Consider the following 10,965-nt stretch of genomic DNA (forward strand, 5'->3'; position numbering starts at 1 on the left):
CCTGCTCTCACTCACCTCGCGCGTATGCAAGCGCAGAAGAACTTGTTCGAGGTCATACATGAGTGGAACGCGACAACGGAACTTGACACAAGGAGTTTCTGGAGAGCCTCATCCATGATATGAGGCGCGATTTGGGGATTACACCCCGCCGGGGGTACCACTGGGGAGGCTGCTGGGGATTCGGATGCCTCCGGGGATGGCCAAGGGGACTCCGAAGAGTGAGATGGGGGGGAGGGGGTGCATGTGGTGAAGCTTGAAGATGGTTTTTTTATTGAGACTATGTTTTTTTAAAAAAAATTGAAATATGTATGTTTTTATAAATAAAATGGTTGCAATTTTTTCCGTTTCTGTGTCGAATTTTTAATTTTGTATTTGTGAATTTGTTTTATTAACTAGGGCGTCGGCTAGTCTCAGTGCTAGGCTATTATTGCGCTGTGGTTAGTCCAAGTGATGTGGCAGGAGGTGTTTGTGGTTAGTCCTAGTGCTAGGCTGTTGTTGGTTAGTTCACATTATTGTGGATGCTCTTAGGAGGGATTGCAGGGGGTGGAGGCACGGAAGCCGGAGCCGTCGATTGGGATTGGCTCGTTAAGAGACGGCGGCCAGCCGTCGCCGCCTTCGTCCCTTGCGGACGACGTCGTGAACGTCTCGGATTGGCGTTGGAGCTATCCAAATGAGCTCCGGCAAGCTAGCTTGCCACCTCATCTTCGCCAACGTCGGATAGCGACCTCGATTGTTTGCCATTGGAGCCCGAGTAGGATTTGGTGCCTCCCCACCACTTAGACATATGCCACCCCTTCTTCCAAGTGTTGAGATGCCTGAATGCTTTGTGGGTCACCGTTTGGAATACCGTAATGGCACCCGTGATGATGTCGGCTTCGCTGGAGCCGCTCCCGGCCGACCGCTGTTCCTCGAGGAAAAATCCCAAGAACTTTTGTATGTCCTCGCTTGCTCTTCAAATCGCATTGCGGACGACGTCGTGAACGGCCGGACAGTTGGCATTGTAGATGTTGCAGATGCGCTCCCAGAACCGCCTCCCACTTTGGTTTGTGCCGACGACTACATCTTCGGACACCGAAACATAGTCATCGAACATCTTCTCAATCTTGCCCGAAGTATAGGAGTGCGGATATTGGTATCACCGCCATTGACATCGAGCGGGTTGCCCTCCGAAAGTTGGGACAACGGCTGCGTCGAGCTAAAGCCGAATTCGTGCGCCCACCCGTGTTGCCCATCGTCGGCATTTCACATGTCCACTGGGTAAGGACGGTAGCCACCTAGAATTTCCGAGTCTTGGGTAGGAGGAAGGGCTTAAAAAACCGTGTCCGGCGAGGTGGATGATGGACTCCCAAACCAATTGTGGTTCCAACGGCCGGAGGGATAGGGTGGTTGGTCCGACATGTTTGCAAGAGAGAGTGTTTGAGAATTTCAGAGACAAAATGGGATTGAGGGAGAGTAGATTGGTTTGATTTTTTTATTTTTTTTTGGGTGAAATGGGGGTTATTGATAAAAATGTGATTTTTGGTGTACAAAAATGTAAAAATAAATTAAAAGTAGGAAAAAAATGTATATATTATATTGGGGTGGGCGCGATTGGGCTTCACTGCCCAACGTGGGTGCGCCACATAGCCCAGGCGCGTGCGCCCGTCATAACGGATGAAGCTCTTAGCTAACAGCAGCGCCGTGTCGTCGGCACGAGCGCATCCGTGAGCAGCTCCTTTGCCGTCCATTGGCACGACTTTGCTCTTCAGAACGGCGCCCATTGGGGATGTTGTAAAATAAAATTGATAAAGTAAGAAAAATAGAAATGTTTTAGTAGATAATGGATCTCACCTCGTTAAAGAAAATTTTCGTATTGGTTAATCAAAAGAGTGAACTACAAAACTAGTACCCAGAAAATGGAGTTTGCACCTATTTAGTACCCAACATTTACAAAATCACAATTTCAGTAAAAAAAGTTCCAGAAATCCCAAATTTAGTCCCAATTTTTACTATTCTACCCTTTAGCCCATGAGGGGTATATTTGTTCATTTAGTTTGATTTGAGGACCAAATTTGTGACTTTTGAATTTTTATATACTTCTTTTGTCATTTTTTAAGGACCAAAAATCTTTGTACTATTATTAAATCTTTGTATTATCTAAAAAAAATTTATTTAAATCTTTGCAGTGTTATCTAAAAATGAATTATTTAAATCTTTGTAGTATTATTTAAATTATTACTTTACAATCGAAAAATTAATATGCATTTGTAGTTTATTTAGAAAATATTGAATGATTATTTTTAAGTATTTATTTTTAGTTTAATGCTTAATTGCAACAATAAAGTAGAAGATTTAAATATACCCCTCTTTGTTATTAAGGATTTGGACTTTTATTTTTTAGTTATACTTCTCAAAATATTGAATTGTGTAATGTTGAAATGAAATTTGGCAAATATGAATATATTAATTGTGAAATTTTTTATTTAGATATTCACTTGATTATTTTGTTTCATTTTTTAATAATCTTAAATTAGTATGAATAAATTACTTGAGTCATGCATCGCAAGAGAGGTAACACTAATTTTTAAGAAACAGAAAGAGTAATTATTTTCAAATTAAAGTACCATCATCATGGTGAATTTTTTGATACAGATATTAAATCATGAATATATACTTCCATCTCATTCTAAGTGATGCATTTTTAAAAAAAAAGTTTAGTTCACTCTTCATTCCATTCTAAGTGATACATTTTATTTTTTTGAATGACCAACTCTAATTGACACATTTTCTAAATTGGAAACATTATTATTTCTACGTTATTGTTCTCCACTCAACTCACAAAATTAAATCGCATAAAATCTCTTGTCGAATAGGAAATGCTTCCCTTATATTGAAACAAAGGGAAAAATAAAATGAAGTGAAGTGAGAATAAAATATGAGATAGAATAAATAGAGTGAGTTGTAAGAGAATAAAGTAGAAGATAGAAATAGCAAAGAGTAAAGTAAGAGAAAAAATAAAGTGGGTGAGTTGGAAGTAAAGAAAATAGAAGAATTCCATAAATGATGTTTCAATTTCCTTTTTTTATATTTCCACAAAATCTATCATTAATATATATCTAGTTACATTTCTTCATTATTACTCCAATTAGTTTTTCTCTGAATATAAGCCAAATGGTGTATAATTTACAAAAGTTATGTAATTTTATTAAAATAACTATATATTACTCCCCTTGCGCGTTCGTCGGTTCTCTGCTCACAGCATAGTCCACTCGGAAGTTGTCCGGTCTTTTACTCTTCATCTTCGAGAATTCCTGCCCACCACAACATGCTCATGAGCTCATTCCTTCTTGTTACTAGCTAACTTATGAGATCTGATCAATGTCAAATATGTATGTGCATTTGGTCATTCATCTCTTACGTCTTTGTATAGCAACGAGCCATTGAACAAGATTTGGCAAGAATATTCATAATCATATAGGCAAATAATCTCACATTAATTTTAACAAGTTTACACATAAATTGGTTGGAATAGTTACACAAAAAGTTTGAGCAAACTCCTTTAACTACTTCCCCTTAGACAAGCCTTTTAACACACAAACAGACCTGCAACGAGCCATCATAATCGACAATGCTACTATGAATTTCTTTCGAAACTACAATTAAGCTACACAACCTTAGAAGACACATTCCGGCAGTGCAAGGATGATGCCTAGCCTAGAGAGTATATTAATCCTGATTACTAGATATTGACCAATCCAATCCAATCCATTCCGGCAGCTCCGATACTATATTAGAAATGGGTCACTCACCCCTTAAAATGCCTCAAAAGGGGGAGAGTTATCCACACTTATATAGAAGAGATAGATAAAGAAAATAAAATCCATCATCGACTTGGGTCCGCTCTGATACCATGATAGAAATCCATGGGTTCCATCCTAAAACCAATTGGTGATAGGAGGAGGGGCCCATGAGACTTATATACTAGTTTCAGTTTTCTCTTAACACCGATGTGGGACAGTTATATGTTATATTTTAAGTTTCAATTGCCAACACCCTCCCTAAAACCCTTCAAGGTGAACCTTGGAGGGGTTAGACTTTTTTCTAATCGATTGGACAATCGGTCCAATTTTTTTCGATCGGTTGGGACCACTTGGCCCAAATTTTCAGCCCAATTATACTGCTAGGTCAGTCATTTTTTCGGTTTCAGCCCAGATATACTGCTGAGTCAGTTAAATATGACCCACAGTCGGCGACCCGCTCTGATACCATGTTAGAAATATAATGCGGAAAATAAAATATTATTGCAGAAAGTAAAATACGGGGATAACTTTAAAGACTACATTGTGAATGACTTGAATTCTATTATCTCCATGGTTACACAACTATATATAGACTCTAATTCTAGCTAAACATGGAAAATATATTCTAATTATACTAATATCCATTTTATTTGATTTTCCATAATCTTCATTGATTTCCTTCTTTATTCTTGCCATATCTTCATCACTTGCCTTCTTGTTCTCCAATTAATTAATTTCCTTATTCCAACAGTTAATCCTCAAATTCTAAAGAAAACACGATCCAACAAGCAGAAACACATTGAATGTCACGTCCGCCCCCTAGGGTTAATAAAAACGGGCGATCGTGACTTAAAGGGCTTAATGAACGGGCATAGAAGACTAGGGTTTCAATAAAAGTTTGACCAAAATTACAGTTCAATAATTAAAAAGACTAAAGGTAGTTATGTTTAATAAATGAAAGACCAAAGGTTTGACATTATTCAAAAGATAACGAGTTTTCAACATTTCATCAAAAAGTTTCAGGAAAAATAAATATAAGTAGAGAAAATAAAACATCACAGCGGAAGCATCCAAGAGAAGAGTGACGTCATGTGTGAAGACACAACGACATTCGGAGTTTAAGAACAACCATAGTTTGTTATTAATTCCTGCTCAACACCACCAACCGCTCGTCGCTGCTCAACCTGCACATAGAGAAAACATATGTAGGGCTGAGTACTTTTGAAAATACTCAGTGGCTCATGCCGAAAACATTTTAATTAAGAAATATATATTATCATGCCATACGTAAGTAACCATCGGGGTTTGAGCTTTAGAAAGGCCCGAGGCACTCAAAATATTTTCCATTGTTCAAAATAGCGACTGCGCAGTCATTTTTCCCCATCGTCGTCAACCATATCTGCCAATACATGACTTGGAATGTGGCCACAAACCAAGCCACTAGACCGGCCAGCCCGTATGCTAGCACACGATCTACCATAGGTGTACACTAATCCACGTAGGGTTTGCGGCCCTACGAGGACCCGAATTCGATTTATATAACAGTGGCCACAGCCACATCAGATAGGCACGTTAAAACAAATCACGGCATGATAATCGCTTAAAACCACCCTTATAGCTCCACAGTCATACTTAAAAGAGTTTAGTAAAATAAAACCCACAAATAATGTAGGGTAGAAAAGAAGCCCACCTCGACCGTTTAGATTTCAAGTATCGCTTTCCCTTTGATATCACGTTTAGCGCACGAATTTTCACCTTTAGATAAGGTATTCCCAATTAGTCACCAACATGGACTTAATATTATGCATGTCCCTAACTTTTCCCGTTTTCCCATCAACATATGGAAATCACATCATAGCATAACATCTTTGCATATCACATCATCTCGTCACATGTATAATTCACGTATGCCATTCAAAACATAAAAATATAGTTATTTTGCAAAGGTAGAAATCTGGCAGCACTGCGCAACTATTTTATAAAAATCATTTAAAAATCATCCGACTTCCGTTGGGGCTAAAATTTTACGAAAAGGCAGTAGACCCATCAAATAACTTTCAGTTTAAATTTCATGTCAAAATACCCCTTTTAAGTCGGTCAAATCAAAGACGTAACCCACTGGTCGAGAAAACATGTTTATGGCAGAATTGCGCAGTCAACTTTAAAAATTCACCAAAAGTCCATCTTTTATCCAACTGAGTTGAAATTCACACACAACACAGAAGCCATCATGAAGTTTACTCAGGAAAAAGAATCAATCAAATCGGAGTTCATTTGGTTGGTCAAAGATGAGTCGGAACTTACTGTTCGGAAATCACAGTTTCTCATGTTTTTAGGAATTCGAATTAGGGTTTACCCCTACTTATTCAAAATCAACCTTTTCATGGTTTTAACATACAAGCATGCTCAAAAGGGTCCTTAGACACATATTTTCATGAAATCACATATCATTCACCGAGGATTCATTAAATCATCAACCAATTGAAATCAAAATGCATTCACACATACGATTACACATTCCCACCGATTAAACCCTTAGATCTGCATTCCCTACACTCTCTACATGCATGAGAGAACAAAAGAAGAGTTGGGATGGAGAGGATGAAGAATAGAGGCTTGATTGTACCTTTCTTGAACAAAACAATCGGTAGAGACGATTAAAACTCTTGGTTCTTCGACAAACTCTTGGCGAATCGAAAGGATTTTGAGTGGAGTGGATGAACAAGTGGGAGAGGAGATGAAAAGTGGGAGGGGCGTGTGATTTGTGGTGGGAGGCGTGTGATTTGAGGTGGGGTTTAGGGTTAGGAGTTGTTCCTTTATTTATAGGATTAAGGAATAGAATAATTTACCATTAATTGAAGATTTGGGAGATTAATGGCATGAATATTTGATAGAGATTAGGGGAGGAAGTGGCGTGAATTTGAGGGAGGAATTAAGGTGAGATTTTCAAAAATCATGGTTAATTAATTAGCCTATGATTTTATTTGGTATTTTTACGGAGCAGAATAAAATAATACGGAGCAAGAAAATTAACAAAAATCCTCCCATATTAAATGGAAATAGGCGTGTGAAATATTCCTTCCACAAGGAATAATTTCCAAATCTTGAATAAAATAAGATAATGCAAGATTTGCTAGGATATTCCAATTAGACATGGAAAGAAATAATTAAGGGATCAAAATAAATAATGAATAATTTCTTCTCCCACAAGCTAGGAGATTTCGAAATCCCCTTAGGAATAATAATGGGGGCCGATTTTTCTCAAGAGAGAAATAAAGAATAATTGGCTTTGGATTTAATTGGATAATTATCCCAAACAAATAATTAAATCCAAGAAAATAGAATTGCTCTCCTTAAAATAATAGTGGTCGAAATTTCTACAATGAAAGGGGCAAGGTAATTATTTATGATTCTATTTAAATCTCACTCCCCAAAGATAATATAATTCACCGCAATATATTTCATTCCACATCAATTAATTTCAGCCACGTCATAACAACGTAAATGACTCGGTCAAATCAAAATTAGGTCACCACTTCAATCACATAGCAAATTGTCATTTAATTGCAACAATCAAAGCAATAAATACAAATCACCTTAGGGTTCAAAAATTAGGGTTCGAAAAGTGGGGCGTTACATCCTACCACTCTTAAAAGAAATTTCGTCCCGAAATTTGGTACTCTCATAGGAAGAGTTCTGGGAATAACTCCATCGTCTTGTCCTCAAGCTCCCACGTGGCTTCTTCGTGCCCGTGGTTTCTCCACTGTACTTTTACGTAAGCAACTGGTTTATTTCTCACGTTCTCGACCTTTCGGTCAAGAATCGTTTGGGGTCTCTCCTCGTAGCTCAAGTCCGGGTTCAACGCGACTTCTTGGTAGTGAATCACGTGCTTTGGATCAACGATGTATTTCCGCAACTACGACACATGAAAGACGTTGTGCACGTTCCCAAGGCTTGGGGGTAACGCCAAACGGTATGCAACAGGACCCACTCCTTCAAGGATTTCATACGGTCCAATAAATCGCGGTTTCAATTTTCCCTTGACACCAAAACGCGTTATCCCTTTCGACGGGGATACCTTGAGAAAGACCTTGTCGCCCGCTTGAAATTGCAAGTCGGTTCGTCGTGCATCCGCGTATGACTTCTGTCTGTCTTGAGCTTCTTTTATCCTCGCACGAATTTGTCGAACGATTCCAACCATTTCTTCGACTGCGTCGGGCCCCAGTACTTTTCTCTCGCCAACTTCGTCCCAGTAGAGCGGGGATCTACACTTTCTCCCGTACAAGGCTTCATACGGTGCCATATTTATCGTTGCCTGAAAACTGTTGTTGTAGGCGAATTCAATTAATGGAAGTGCGGACTCCCAACTTCCTCCTCGGTCTAACACTACGGCTCTCAACATATCCTCGAGGGTTTGGATCGTTCTTTCGGATTGTCCGTCCGTCTGTGGGTGAAACGTTGTGCTGAAGTTCAGTCGAGTGCCTAACTCACGTTGTAGGCTGATCCAAAATCTTGATGTGAACTTCGGGTCACGGTCAGACATGATCGTCACTGGGACTCCATGCAGTCGCACTATTTCCTTTATATACACTTGAGCAAGCTTGTCCGATCCATAGGTTATGGGTATCGGTATGAAGTGTGCGCTCTTGGTGAGTCGGTCTATAACTACCCAGATGGCAGTATTCCCTCTTTGCGTCTTTGGCAAGGCTGTTACAAAGTCCATGGCAATGTGCTCCCATTTCAACTCGGGGATTTCTAGTGGTTGCAACTTTCCGTACGGTCGTTGATGTAGAGCCTTCACCTGTTGGCAGGCTAAGCAGCGCTCCACAAATTTCGCTATATCCCTCTTCATACCATTCCACCAAAAGGACTTCTTCAAGTCTTGATACATTTTCGTACTCCCTGGGTGGGCGGTGTAGGGAGTCTCATGAGCTTCGCTCATCACTTCGTTTTTGAGCTTTTTGTCGTCCGGTATGCATAGCCTTCCTTTAAAGGTGAGCGCGTTGTCACATTCTTCACTAAAGTTTCTAGATTCTCCGGTTCGTACTTCTATACGAACTTCCTCTAGTTTCGCATCCATTCGGTGTGCTTCAACAATTCTCGACCTTAGATCAGGTTCAACAACTAAAGTGGCGATTCGCGCTTCCACTGTTTCTGGTGCTCTCACCACTTCCAAACGCATCTTACTAAACTCGCGGACCAAGTTTTCTTCTTTAGTGAGAAAAACGGCTAGTTGGGGATGGCTCTTCCGGCTCAAGGCATCTGCCACTATATTTGCCTTGTCGGGGTGGTAGTTGATGCCACAATCGTAGTCCTTCACCAATTCGAGCCATCTCCGTTGTCGCATGTTTAAATCCTTTTGCCGGAGAAATATTTCAGGCTTTTGTGGTCCGTAAAGATCTCACATCGAACTCCGTAGAGATGATGTCTCCAAATCTTTAAGGCGTGTACCACTGCTGCTAACTCCAAATCGGGGGTTGGATAGTTCAACTCGTGTGGCCTCAATTGTCGGGATGCGTAAGCAATCACCTTGTTGTTTGCATCAACACATATCCAAGTCCCACCTTCGAAGCGTCCGTGTATACCACGTAGTTTATTCCAGGTTCTGGCACAGCTAAGATCGGTGCACTAGTTAGCTTTTCCTTCAAGAGTTGAAAACTAGCCTCGCACTCGGGAGTCCAATTGACTTTCACCCCCTTCTTGAGTTGTTGTGTCATGGGTCTCGCTATCTTGGAGAACCCTTCTATAAACCTTCGGTAGTATCCCGCCAAACCTAGGAAACTCTGAATCTCGTTTGGTGTTGAAGGTGCTTTTCACTGTTGCACCGCCTCAACCTTTGCGGGATCTACTTGAATTCATTCTGCCGACACGATGTGAACAAGGAAATTTACTTCCTTTAGCCAAAACTCGCACTTGCTGAATTTGGCGTACAACTTCTCGCTCCTCAACGTTTCCAAAGCGATTCGTAGATGTTCCTCGTGCTCCTTCTCGTTCTTCGAGTAAACAAGTACGTCATCAATGAACACTAAAACAAACTTATCCAAGTACAGATGAAACACTCGATTCATCAAGTCCATGAATACCGCAAGTGCATTCGTCAATCCAAACGGCATCACGACAAATTCATAGTGACCATATCTCGTTCGAAAGGCCGTCTTTGGTATATCCTCTCTTCGGACTCTCAACTAATGGTACCCGGACCTCAAGTCCATCTTAGAGAATACGCCGGCTCCTCGAAGTTGATCGAATAGGTCATCTATCCTCGGTAGTGGATATTTGTTCTTGAGCATCATCTTGTTCAGCTCCCTATAATCGATACACATTCTCATCGATCCGTCCTCCTTTTTCAGAAAAAGCACTGGCGCGCCCCATGGTGAAACACTGGGTCTAACTCTTGGAGCTGTATCTTGAGTTCTTCTAACTCCTTAGGCGCCATTCTGTATGGTGCCTTAGACACAGGTGCTGATCCTGGTGCTAGATCGATTGTGAACTCCAATTGTCGATCTGGCGGTGGTCCAGGCAAAGCTTCGGGAAAAACGTCCGGAAATTCCCGTACAACGGGTACGTCTTCCATTTTCTTTTCTCCTTTCTCATCTCCTTGTAGATAGGCAAGATAGGCGGGACGCCCTTTCCTTACCATCGTACTAGCTTGGAGCGGAGGTGATAGATGTTCGTCGGTTCATCGAGATTCCATAGTATGTGGTGGGTTCCTTCCCTGAGGCTTGTAGAGATATCTGTCTCTCATTGCAACGAATCGTCGCAAAATTCATGGTCAACCAATCCATTCCTAGAATTATTTCGATGTCCCTCATCGCCATAACTTGCAAATTGTGAGCGACTAAATTAAGTTCTCCCATGAAACTTTCGCTTAACTCTCCTCGTTTTGTCTTCCAACCCCCACACAATTTTTCTAATATTCATGGTATTACCACACATTTCTTTTCTCGATCTTCTCGTCGTCCCGTGGCTCTTTCTCGTCACCTTTCATATGTTCTCTCTTGTTGACGATATTTATTTTGTGCAATAAACTCTACGAAGGGGCTTGTACTCCCTCTATAATTTCCTCGCACGATGGTGACTGTAGATACATCTTCGCATATTCATTATTCGCTTATCGTTCGATCGATCGTTCACTCATATATGTATCTCGTTGGTTATATCGACGCTTCTGGTTGGTGTGCCATTT

The 10,965-nt window shown here is 40.5% G+C and overlaps 1 long non-coding RNA gene across 1 annotated transcript; it reads right to left on the bottom strand.

Annotated features, from left to right (window-relative positions):
• Positions 1-4,698: 4,698 nt before the first annotated feature.
• On the bottom strand, positions 4,699-6,723 carry LOC121768045. The gene is made up of 3 exons (XR_006043269.1): positions 6,406-6,723; positions 5,470-5,534; positions 4,699-4,963 (listed from the first exon to the last, which is right to left on the bottom strand). It is a non-coding gene; the product is annotated as an uncharacterized LOC121768045 (long non-coding RNA).
• Positions 6,724-10,965: the final 4,242 nt, after the last annotated feature.

The sequence above is a fragment of the Salvia splendens genome, chromosome 15 (assembly GCF_004379255.2).
Source record: "Salvia splendens isolate huo1 chromosome 15, SspV2, whole genome shotgun sequence".
In the NCBI taxonomy this organism is placed as follows: Eukaryota; Viridiplantae; Streptophyta; class Magnoliopsida; order Lamiales; family Lamiaceae; genus Salvia; species Salvia splendens.